We start from the raw sequence: 13,711 nt of genomic DNA on the forward strand, positions 1-13,711 counted from the left end.
TTTAACTAGGGACACTCAACTTTGAAAGAAAGCACAAACTAAGCGAGGCATCAAGTCTAGAAGGCCAGATTGTCAAAGATGAGTAACTTCCTGAGGATGAACACAAGAGTTGAGACAAATTGCAAAGTCTAAACCCTGTGGTATTTTGAAAACAGCTTTAAGTACCTTTGTTGGATTTTCAACCATAAATTTAAAATGTAAGTAGATATATTACATGTATGTGTATATATTTTAAAAAACTATTATCAGTATCAAGTAACCTAAAAATCTCCCCCAAGATAAGTCACAGACAGGAAAATTATGTTCTTCCTTGCATAAATCATAATATTACAGATTTTCCAATTCCTGAAACTGAAATTAGTAATTTAAAAACTATTTTTTATAAAATAATAATAAAACAACTTCATTTGAAACCAAGCTGGTGATAGCTGTTGTTTTTTGATTACAAAACATGAGGTAAATTTTCTCCAGTAATGACATAATTATATCAGAAGATTTATTTTTAGATTAACTTAAATAAGTTGGGAAACTTTCAGAAGTTTGCCTGCTAGGAGCCTGTGAATAATATAGCTGAACAGTGTAGAGATACAGGGCTGAACAGAAACTGCTTTTATTTAGTTTTACACTCTGAGAAGCTTAGCTAACATAGTCCCTAGTACTGGATGACAACCCTAAGAAATCTGCTTTGGTACATCCACTGTGGCTAGACAAACTTTAAGAGAATTTCTGAAGGATATAAAGGCAAATGAGGAAGAGAGAAAAAAGTAAAAGCCACACAAAGGATAAATTTTTAAAATATAGATGGACCTAAATACACAATCCAGATCCCACTGTCAGTGTCAGTTTTGGTACAGACCAATTTTGGGATGGGGGCCACCTGCGAAACCTGGAATTGTTTGTGAGTTTGGTTTCCACAATACCACCTACCTCTGTCCCAGTGTGAGCGATTCTAGGATTTCAGTTGCATGTAATCCTTAAAATAGACACTCTAATAGGTCACAAAGCCTACAGAGAGTCAAATATATGCAGGATACCATGGGGACTCACATGTCTCCATTTTGGCCTGTGTCTATGGCTAAATAGAGTTGTCAAACTGTTTATGTATTTTTCAGGCAGGGGCAACAGTCTTGGTAGTGGCTGCCAATAAATTTCTAAAATAGAATTTCTAAAAAAGCAGCACTTTCAGACACTAGCCTTCCAATTGAAGTGATTGTTCATTATGGTGAAAATTTAAAGTAACTTTTTAAAGATTAAGTAATCTCCAAATTCAAATATAGATAAATGCCTGAAACTTTTACTTTTCCCCAACAAAAGACAGAGAAATAGAAACATTGAGGTGAAGGCTTAATTAATCACCATAGAGATATTGCACGACTATCTCCAAGACTGTAGAAGTCCTTCACCTGTAGAAGATCAGGGTTGGACAGAGATCGCGTCATTCTTTGCAAAGGTCATCAAAGATTTTGTGATTATTGTTTTCTTTAAACTGTTCATTCCTCATAATACTTTGAATATTATTTGTCTGAGGATGGATAAAGCATTTTGGCACATTGCTGTCACTGTCAAAGAATAAATCTGTAACACAGTAACTAGTTTAGTGACAGACTTTTAAGCTTCCACATCAGAAAAATTACTTATGAAAAGGGTATGTAGTGCTAAGTAGAGAGTCACACAAATATTACTCAAAAAGAAAAACACAAGGAATACACTACAATTTGTGTTAAGCAATAGATAATATCATCATCAAAGAAGTGTATACAAGTCCAAACCAAGTAATTCAGAAATTGTATTGGTCTAGTGGGAAATTATGTTTCAAGCCAAACGTCACAAAATGTGCCCAGTCAAAAGTCACGTATATTCGCAAATATATTGTCCTTTTTTTTTTTCCAATAGAAGAAAGTAGATCTAGAGTGTCAATTGTGTTAACGTTAATTTGCATAACTTACGATAGCTGCCCAAGTACTCCTACCCACAGGATAAGGGAATGTAAAAATTCAGTGGGAAAGTATATTTAAACATAAACTTATTTTCCTTTTCCTGTTTTTTATGTTGTCTGTCAGACTGCATAATAACATACCTTGTTAAAATGTTTGGTCTAAGTTTGTATACTTCAGAGGACTAACGGAACAGTAGAGAAAGTTTTGTCATGAATGTTTGGTTTTGTGACCTCCTAGTAGGAGAGAAATGAAGCATTAGCTTCCTCTTGAATGCTGACAAGAAGCTAAGCTTAATTCTCAAAATAATACACATATATGTTAGGAATTTACCTCCCCAGAAATGCCTATTGAGTTCATGAAGTAAATAACGTGGTTAGTGGGCCTGGCATTTCTGAAAAGGTACAAATCTCCTGGGTTATGGGTAGTTTTCATATTTTAGAAAATTAGGCAGGAAAAGTAAATATGTCCAAAAAATTATTTTAATGGAATTCATGCTTTTAAAAGGCATAGCAATTAATTTATTCAAAACATTAAACAGTAACTAGTCTATTCCAATTCTTAGACCACCGTTGTTATGATGTTAAAATTTATGCTGAAATGAAGAGAGTGAGAATAGAATGAGAACTTCAAAGAAATGACCCGAAGGTTACAGGCATAGGGCAAACCCCATTGACATAAACAGAATTACCCCAGCAGTGATGCTGGCCTACCTCATTAGAAAGACTTCAAAGACACCGTGTATAATACAAGCTAGTATTTAAAAAAAAATAAAATCCCAGTGGGAATCCCAGGATAGAATAACAGATTCAGGTGTTCTGAAAGGTAATTTTAAATCTTAATGTTTGGATTGTGTTCAGCAAGACAACTATTCTATATTATATTGATTCAGCCATATATTGGAATACAATAACAAGGATATATAAATCTAATAGATTTTAGACAGCAGTGTAGAAGATTAAGGTTGTATGATACAGTTCTTGGTCATTTTTCTTCTGTGCACAGAAAGAATAATATTGGTACTCATCTGAGATATATTTTGAGGTAACAGCATGTTTTGTCTGGTACCATTTCCCTAACAGTATCTTTTCATTCCTTAAGCACTTGCCTCCTCTTTGTACCTCATCCTTGACATTGCTAAGGTTTTTTTCAACATGATGAGACATAACTAGTGAGGCAGAAACCTAGAGTATGGCATATCAGTCACTTCATTATTTTTCTTCTGAAGCATAGAAGCAAACAAAAATAGTTCTGCTAGATGCACAGAAGTTTCTGACCAAGTTTGGCTGCAAGCTGCAGGTCTGAGGTGGATCAGGAGCGTGCTTGAAACATGATTATAAGAAAAGAATGCATAAATAAAGTGACAGACATTTTTTTCTTATACCTGAAATCACATTTTTATTACCAATGTGTTATAACATACTGCAATGTAATAACAAAACATGATGCTTTTCATCTATGAATTCCAATTTTTTTATTAAGGTTATTTTTCTTAATATTAATTAAGAATGAATTAAAAAACACAGACTTGACAAAGTTGGAGTGACCACACCAGAGCTTTAAACAAAAGCTCATTTAATGCACTGAAGCCATCTGGTATTCCACACTTATTTCTGTCATGAAGTCCTACTTTGATCCCCAAAGGTATCAAAGCAAATAGCTTCAGCTAAGGTTGACAGTATGTGGGTTTGAGAATACAGAAAACATCCATTTGCTCTGTTTCTGTCTACTTCCTTCTGCTTTAGAAATTTTATGAGCAAGCAGTTTCATTTTTTTAAGACATCTTAAAGCAATAACAGATATACCTTGAGTTTAAAAAGAGATCAGAAGACCACTATCAGAAAATGTCTACCTGCAATTCACAAAGCTCACCATTATAAAGATGCATTCCACTTTTTGATCTGCCTTTATTTATATTTTGAAAGCTGGGGAAAAATTGAATCTTAATTTTGCACTTAGTGTCATGGAAGAGGGGTCCCCTTACCCTTAGTGTAGCTGGATCCAACTGAGCACATGGACCCACTGAGGTGGAAAGTGCCACAGAGCTGCAGTCAGAGGCCGTGTTGTCTTTGTACAGTTGTGATGTTCAGTTAAACATACACATCAGCACCGGCTTTATTTTGTGTTTCTTGTTTATTCTGTTCAGGTGCTATAGACTTCCTGTTTCCCTTGGAGACTTTCTATATTGATATGCATTTTTCAGAGATGCTCAGAAAGCTCAAGTAAGAGTTTTTGGGGGTCAGCCTCACCTGACTCACCTAACATTTACAGTGTAGATGTAGAGTCTTGGTCTGGACTTCCTTTAGGGTCAACAAAGGCATTTTTGTCAAGTGACTTGTCTTAGGATGAGGTGAATTGCATCTGCAAGTACCTTTTTTCTCCATATTATCTGTTAAAGGGTGATGATATTAGTGCTGCTATTTATACGATCAGTATCTACATTGGGACAGATTAATTTTATATTCTTGTATTCTAAAGCTAAATAAATAACAATATTAATTCCAAATCATCATGATTTAAAAACAAAAGTATTTTCATACCTTGCTCAGGCAAGGATACCTTAATTTCCAAGTTATGTTGTATAATAAAATGCAACAAAGTGTATGGGGTAGGATCAAGCCAGACTTTGGTTTAATAGAGATTCAGTACTGAAATAAGTCAATTTGAATGTGCAGCATTTGACATTTATGTTAGTGGGAAAATATTTCAACTCTTCAAAACAGAATTGTGCATTCCCATATTTTATCCCTATTAACTTGTTGATGGTCACAGCAGGAGGTCAATGCTTATTAGTACTGAAAAATAAATACTTTAAGTACATATTTTTACATTTAAATTCTTGATTGTTAATATTGAAATCAATTACCCACCCTCATTCATAGAGTATATGTCAGTGCCAAATCCATCTTCACTCTGCTTTGTGAAAATGGTATTATTGACTCACACCAAAGATATTACAGGGGATATCAGCACATATAAACCAACTAACAACACTGCCAGTGTCACCCAAATGGCTTGTTAGTGAAAAATTTCTTTGTATGCATACCATTCTTCAGCTGAAAACACTAAATGCACATTAGGGTGCCTGTGTGGAAAAATATAAATCAATTAAAAAAATATGGACACTAGAAATATTAAACAAAGCCAGTGGCTTAATCTCTCTCGTAGCAGTTTGTGAAAGAATTATTTAGTTCTCACTCTCAGTGAATGGCTGGTTACTCACAAAATTGCTGTCTCAGACAGAAACTATTAAGGAACTATATTGCAGCTGGATAATTAAGTGTCTTTATCTCTTTGTAAATGGGCCATAAGGCATTCTATTTCAGCTCACTAATGAGGACCACTTTATGGTATTCCTAAGTGATGTCTTTCAAATGCACAGTGAATTGAAGTATTATTGTTGTTACCAGTCACTAAGGCTGGATTTATTGGGAAACAAACTTGATAACTGTTGATAATTTATTAGGTAGTAAATAATTATGCCCTGGAAAGGGTGAAAGCTCACTACGTTAACATCGTTTTCCAAGACCAAGTCAATTCCTGCAGCACTACAGGAGGGAAATTCTGCTTTAAATGATTTATTTAATAAGTAGTTGGATAGCTTGAGTGCTCTTGCTATGCAATTGTTTGCCTTTCTTACTTCAGACTCTTAGAGGGTTTGTGGGAGGGAAAAGTAATATTCTGTTAGCTGCTGAAACATTTCTGTAAATGTTAATGTGAGGCATCTAATTGGCTACACCTTTTCTCTTTCCTCTCCACCTTAAAAATATGGATCTGAAATTCTTGTATGTAATGAACCTTAGTGTTCCTAATGAATCTGAGGCTGGACTGGTTCCTAGGCTGGTAGAATTGTCGTAGCCCTACTAACTGCATTTCAGCATGGCCTGGTAGTTATGCTGGATTGTACTTAAGAAAGGTTTGCACATCCATTCGGGCCTCCCACATGCAGTAAGTGATATGCATGCAGCCATGAAGGGCTAGGGGTTGATGGCAAAGGGGCTATTTTTGCTTTTGTCATTGCTCCTTGGAAATAAAATCCTTCCACTTCTCCATCCAGTCTAGTGATTTTAGGGTCGCAGGATGAATCAGATCATTGAGCTGCTCCAGTGGAATAATAAACCGGTATAACAAAGAAACAAAACAACAACAACAATAAAACAACCAAGCAAACAAACAAAAAACCCCAAGCCTGCCACCCCCTTTGTCCCCCCCACCAAACCAAAACACTTTCTGCCAGATCTCCTATTAGCTGATTCATTCTGTGGCTATGGAGACAGTCTACAACTGACAGAAATGGGAGGAGCAGCACTGCTCCTTTAAGTGACACCCTGACATTGCATTGGGTTTTGGGTTATGACTAAATGCTCCTTTAGACATTAAAAATGTGTGTGTGTGTGTGTGTGTGTGTGTATATTTACTTATACTGCCATAAACTCTGAACACTTAAATGAAGGCCAGCTTTTTCCATTCTAATCATTCAGCAGATGAGACTGCCTGAGGAAGGAATTCCAGAGTTCTGTTTTCTCCCACCTGCTAAAATACCCATGTAAGTTCAAGGTAAACTCCTAAGGAAATCTTGAATGAAAGGCACAGGAGGTGCTACTTGCCTATTAATGGTCGAAATGAAAATAGTATTTTATAAATTATTACAAATGAACAGAAAGGAAATCAGAAAAAAATGTACCACAGTATAATTCATGATCTCTATAAAATATTGGACCCCACATCTCAAAAAAAAAAGAAAAAAGAACCAAAACAAAAAAAGATGGAAAAAGCTACAAAGACAGTTGATCAAAGATGTGAAATAGCATTCATTAAGCATATCAGAGATACTTCAGGCAGTGTAAAATATAGTAGCAGGAGAATGCAGTAGAAATCGTAGGTGGCTTGTAGAGCATGGATGCAGAATTACTGACACTTTCAGCTAAGAATGAAGGGTCACCAGCTGAAATACACTGGTTAAAAGCTAACAGTTGGAGATTGTCCTTCACATAGTACGTGTATGGAGTTCCTTGGTATGGGACACTGTGAATGATAAAAATTCATGTGGCTTCAAAAAAGCAACTGGAGAAATTCATGGAAGAAAATTCTTTCAAAGTCTATTAAATATACAGATATTATACCTGGCAGAGGAAGCGCCTATGCTGTAAATTCCTGGATATGCTTGCCTACTCTTCTGCTGTTCTCCACTAATCTGCTTTGGATGCTTCAGTTCCTACTGAAAACTCTTTTTTGGCCCAAGTGTTAGCCCAGCCCTTGCAAAACCTTAGGGTCCTCCTGGGGAGGGAAAGGCCTAAAGGAAGAAGAAAATAAGGAGAAAATAAGTAATTATGAGGGCACAAGCAAAGAAGAAAACAGAAGAGCAGTGAGGGTTAAAAGATCAAGTCTGGTGAGGAAGCCCCATGACTTCTAGGGCCTCTGATGCTGGAGATGGGACACTGGAGAGGCTGGAGCGGCAATGTAACCTGGTATAGCCACTCTCATAACTTCATTTGGGATTAATGGGAGCCTTGACAATAAAGTTTTATAAACTAGAATCTGAAAATTTATAATCTATAAACTTGATTACGGAGCAACAGTTCCCAGAACAGAAATATTTTATTCCAGCATGTCAAAATGAACTTTTTTTTTCCAATTTGCCTTTGGCCAGCTCTTTTTGTCAGATTCAGAGCAATCTCACAAAGAAATATAACATTGAAAAGCATTTTGGTGAATGTATACTTTGCTGGAAGGAAAATATATGTCCAAATTCCAGTCCTAAACTTTCTCTCACCTCCCTAATAAACAAACATTAGTACACAAGCATGCACAAAGGATGACTTATCTGAGAAGACTGCTGGACTCCAAGACATCCAGAAGCAGCTTTCATATCAATATCCACCCCCCCCCCTTTTTTTTTTAAGATGATATTCAGACTTTGTGGAGATGCAAATAAAACATAGTATTAATACAGGAGGAAATAAAGTTGACATTGGAGAAAGTTCTGAATCAGGTAGTGGTAGTTTGTCTTATAATAATTCAGAATTGAGTACTAAGTGCATATAAATTCACATTTAAAACTTTTACTTAACTAGATAGATGCATAAAAAGTTCCTGATGTTTTATCAATAATAAGTAACTGCAATATGTTTTTAATTTCATACTTCTCAATGGATTGTAATTTTCTAATTCTTTTTCACATTGGCTATATTGGGTGATGGTGGTAGCTTTAATAATCCAGAAATACTTTTTGGAGAGGAAAAGCACATAGTATGTATTATGTACCTGAACAGACTAGAATCCAGAAAATGCACTTTTCAAGTCCTTTTTGACAAGGACACAAATGTGCTCTTACATGGCTATAATTTGAGTTTGTAGGCAACACTGTGTTATCTGGAGAGCATATCTAACTTGAAGTCGGCCTCCAGGTTTGTGGCTTTTCCTGTGGTTTGTGTAACATTTGCAACACAACTGTGTTGTCACAGGGTTGTCTTATTGCAGGAAATAGTTGCACATCACAGCCAGCTATTAAGTTGCAGTTTAATGTTTGTTCTCAAGTGGAGGTTGGTATATGCAAGACCAAGCCACTGAAACAACAGACTATACCTCTGGCTGTAAGTCAGCAAAAACTGAGTGGCTGTAACTCTTTGCATATTTTTCCTCCTCAAAACAAAAATAATCTTCACCCTTTCTCTGTCAGATATGTTTGTGGTTCCTGCTGCTAAGTCTGGGAACATATATACATGTATGGGCCATGTTCCAGGCCTCCTCACTGGGGATATTTGACTGACATCCTTTTGATAACATTAGCAAACAGTTCCTGATTTGATTCTTCGTGAGCCAGGTGCTGTTTGCCATCATAACTGGAACTGTGGTGGTGCACAGCAGCTGCACCCAAATGGCTGAGAAAGAGGTCGGAGATACAGGGTCTTTTATAGAAATGTAGGATTCCCCACCTGTGTCTAGAACCATGACAAGATCAAGGCAAAATTTATTTGCAGTCTGGATCTAGACAGAAACTGCCATTTGGTAGTCCTTGAATGACCCTGTCCTGGAATGCTACAGCTATAGGTAAATCCATCAATTTACAACCTTCTACTTTTTGATTTTTTAGAAGCTGCTCATCTGGGGCCAGAAATTTTCACCTCAGATGGTTTTGATAGAGCAGCTGAAATTTAGGTCAATTCTGTTTGCCAATAAGATATGGAGAGAGACTTTTCCTTCCTGGCTTCAAAAGCATGAAGAATTTGTTAGTGTATTTTGGTATGTACAGTGATTATTAAGTCCTATAAGAAAATTAGATTCACGTAAATAAAACATTAAAACAATGAAAATATAATAATTCACTAAGACACTACGGAAATCTCTGCATATCTGTCCAAATAAGTCACTATCATGCAAAAAAACCAGCAGCTGCCTTCCATTTGCTGGCAGTATCACTAAAGGACATAAGATGCTAATGATTAACTCAGTCTCAAATAATTTCACAGATATGGCAGTTCAGATCTTAAATAATTTAGTAAATATGAATGTGATTTTATTGGTTCAGTCAACATAATGAACTGCAGTTTAACATTCTTTATTGCTTACAGAAAAACTGCACTATTCATTCACCAGATATCTGACGGAGACTTGAAAAGCAATGAGATAACCACTTCATTTTCTCAAAACCAACCAGAAATCTCAATTTAAAAAATCAAGTATATTATTTTTTAATTTTTTTTCCTAGTAGAGATAAGATTAGATAGTTTTCATACAGCTAGGAAAAAAGATAAATATTGTAAGTTTTAAATTTTGTATTCCTAGGGGAGAACTTCAGATTACTAAATATTTCAGAAGCTATTTATTGTTAGTAGTCAGTTTGTATTTCTTTAAACCCGGGCAGAAAAGCAGACATCCTTCATTTGTGGTAGCTGTTAGGAACAAGTAAACTCATTTACTATTGACTTATTTTCATGACTGATAGCAGAAAAATAGTCTCACCCTACACAGAGGCACACACAACTAACAATCAGTTAAGGGATTTCCTTGGCTATTGCTTTGGGAAAAGGCCCTACATGTCTGAGCTCTCTCATGTGCAAGCTCCAGTAACCCTTTCTAAGAAAACTGAAGAGACTACAACCTCAGGTGCTGACCCCAGCTTTCTACTGAAGGTTAATACCCTGTTAGTAGGAGCAGCAGAACAGCTGCTCAGCCCTGGCAGTTCACAGCCTCTGGGTTAGCAGAAACCTCATTGATTTGTGTTCCTGTTCCTCCAATGGGCCACAGAGCAGTTGCACTGCCAGGGCTGTTGCCTCTACATGGGAGCAGCCATCTGATAGAGCTCTGGGCAGTTATGCATGGTATCTACTGTATTGCGTGGACTCAGATCATCATTCAGGGCATTGAGGAAAAGAAACCGTGGAAAGACTGATAACTGAAAGAAATAATTCATCAAGTAGGGAAACAACAGGTAGCATAGCCCAAGGAGAATATTATTTGGCTAAAAAATAACCAAAAGACTTTCAGAAGTGCAATGAAAGACGAACTTATTTCTCTTGTTAATTCTCCTTCTGTTCAGGAAAGCAGGATTTTCCACACAGGCATCATTGCTTCAAAGCAGCATGACTTCATCACCAGTTTATTCATGCAGAAAAGGCAATCAATAAAACCCTCCAGGGCTCCAGATTTTGGCTAAGCATTCAGGTTTAAAAAATGATAATAGTATTTTGCTTGACATAGACTTATCTTTTTCTTCAGGTACATAACATTTTGGCGTAAGCATTGTATTTGAAAATAGCTAAACTAACATTAGAAATCTGTGTAAAGTCAATTAAGATCTTGAAGCTGAACAAAGAAATGTAATGGCTATGTATTTTGTTTTAGAACTACTTTATTTGAGCCTTATTACTTTTTTTAAATTTATTTACACATCTACCATATGTGAGCCAATGTATCATACAGGAACTTCACTTGATGTATAAAGGATTCAAGGTCTATGTAATGTTATAGAAAAAACAGTCTGGAGCTATAGTAGGTAGAAGTGGTTTGGAAATTGTATGGAATATTAAGTTAGAAAAACAACAGCAAACCATAGAAAAAACATATTTTACCCTAAAAGAATATTACCAGTAACATTCCTGAGTATTAATTTTCTGATAACTTTGGCTTGTTCTTGCAAATTACAGTCTGATGTATTAAGAAAAACTGAACTTTGTGCTGGTCATGCTTAATGTACTGTGCTGCAATCTGTAATAGTTCAGCTCCTTCACAAGGAGCTGAGCTTTCCTTCCAGTGGAAGCGCCAACTCCTGAGAGAAGGATGAGAGGCACCCAAGGAAAGCCATCTTCTCCTGGCTACAGTGGTTCACTGAATAAAACCCACTGCTGCAAAAGAAGGGTATTGGGTTGCTTAGTCTGTAGGAAATTAACACATATGCTGTCTGTGATCTCAGGTATTTCAGCTGTCTGATACTGAGAGGAAGGACAGAAAGAACTGGGCATATCTGTGGCATCTATCTGTCTTTCATCTCTTACATCAACAGGAGTTTTATTGTGTTTTTTCTACTCTTTAAGAATGAGGAAAAAGATTTATTTTTAAGTATGCTTCCTAGAGAACCATCTCCTTAGAAAATTATTTTCAAATCTAATTCTAATTACTCTGAAATTAAAATCTTACCTTGTTTAAAATTTAAATAATATGAACTTCAGGATATATGATTTTTTTTGTCTAACTTTCAGTTAAAAAGGAACCAAATTCGAATTTCCTTGACTGACTCTTAAGTAGTTATTTCCAAGTGGTTTTCAATGTGTGTAGAATGGTTAAATAGAGGTAAGCTAATCTCTCTACATACAGATATTAAAATATAAGTCCTTTAAGACTCAAGGAAATGAACACGCTGCTCTGCACAACTAAATACATTTTTTAGACAAGAGAGACTGATGTCTGCAGTTGAAACAACAGTATTAGAGAAATTCAGGCCAGGAAGAAAGGATCTAATCTAAAGCCCCCTGAAATCAATGAGAGGCTTTGCTTTAACACCTCTAGGCTTTGGCTCCAGCCCCAAGTAATTATTCAAGTTGGACTTTGGCCACTGATACTAACACCATCTGCTTACAGGAAAGTACCATGAAATCTTTAATTAACACAAATCGTGAAGGCCTCAGTTCTATGTCTTATCTAAAAAATGACACCTTTGAGAGTGCACTGTTGATATGTACCTTGCTGAGGACCTTATTCCCTGCCATCTCATGGGGAAGTGTGTCATCTACTGCATTGCCAGCACTACCTTTTCCAAATATGGCCAAGTTTCAAAGCCATTGATTTTCCAATTGAAGTTCATATGCAAGTATATGAATCAGGTTTTATTTTTATTGATGGTGTTGGATAAAAATAATAAGTATGGAGCAAATACATGGAAAGGGAGAAGGGGTTTTTGTTTGTTAAAATCAAATTCTGAAAGAATAAAATAAAACACATAAAAGGGAAAAAAGAATATGACGTGTGTAAAATGCTGTCGTGGTTTAACCTCAGTCGGCAACTGAGCACCACACAGCTGCTTGCTCACTCCCCCCCACCCCCGGTGGGATGGGGGAGAGAATCAGAAGGGTAAAAGTGAGAAAACTCGCGGGTTGAGATAAAGACAGTTTAATAATTGAAATAAAATAAACTCCTAGTAATAATAATAGTACTAATAATAAGAAGAATATACAAAGCAAGTCATGCACAGTGCAATTGCTCACCACCCGCCGACCGATGCCCAGCCAGTCCCCGAGCAGCGGCCCCCCTGGCCAGCTTTCCCCAGTTTATGTACTGAGCATGACGTCACATGGTATGGAATGTCCCTTTGGCCAGTTTGGGTCAGTTGTCCTGGCTGTGCCCCCTCCCAGCTTCTTGTGCACCTCCAGCCTTCTCAGTTGGTAGAACATGGGAAGCTGAAAAGTCCTTGACTAGTGTAAACACTACCTAGCAACACCTAAAACATCGGTGTGTTATCGACATTGTTCTCATCCTAAACCCAAAACACAGCATTGTACCAGCTACTCAGAAGGAAATTAACTCTATCCCAGCCGAAACCAGGACAAATGCCTACCTAGAGAGCAGGATAGTCTTACAGTTCAGGATTGGATTTCTCACTATTTTTCTATTTTCAACTTTTCACAAAATCACTGAGGTAAAACATTTAACCTTTCTCAATTTCCCCATCTGTGAAATGGTATTAATGCCAATTGATCAGGCCAGAATTTGCCATCCTAAAATACCGCTTTAAAGTGTTCAAAGGGGAGATAGTACATCAAGCTACAAAGCCTTGGCATTATTGCATACTATCTTATGGCCTGGATAGTCTCACATACTGTGCAAGGCCGTTGCTTTTTTACACACCATTGTCATTAAACACCAGCTTTGCAGCACAGGCCACTTCATTGAGAGTGAATAAGGCGTAGTCCCTTTTGTACCTATAACTCACATTTTCAAGCCAAAAATGAAAAAGATGTGTCTGTCACCAGACGATGAGTGTGTCTGGAGTACTTAAATATTGTTTCCTTATTGTAGGGATTAATGAAGTGCTGGCCCGGACCCTGCACAGCACTTAAGGACATGTTTAACTTTAAGAATCTGAGTAGACTGATGGATTTCCATGGGAATACTGATGTGCCTAAAGTATGTGTTGTTGGAATGAAGTCATATCCTTCAGTATCGTGTGGGGTCACACTACTTTTTTTTGTGAAAGTGAAGGAACATTCTCAGATGTTACTCCTTCTACAGGGAATCTCCTGGTTGTTCAAGACTGGGATCATCAAACATCTTGCCCTCCCGAT

General features: G+C 36.8%; 1 protein-coding gene across 1 annotated transcript in view; it reads left to right on the forward strand.

Annotated features, from left to right (window-relative positions):
- The window catches only part of ANGPT1 (angiopoietin 1), a 175,427-nt gene that overhangs the window by 93,729 nt on the left and 67,987 nt on the right, over positions 1-13,711 (forward strand). The gene's annotated exons all lie outside the window — the stretch shown is intronic.

The sequence above is a fragment of the Aptenodytes patagonicus genome, chromosome 2 (genome assembly GCF_965638725.1).
Source record: "Aptenodytes patagonicus chromosome 2, bAptPat1.pri.cur, whole genome shotgun sequence".
Classification (NCBI taxonomy): Eukaryota; Metazoa; Chordata; class Aves; order Sphenisciformes; family Spheniscidae; genus Aptenodytes; species Aptenodytes patagonicus.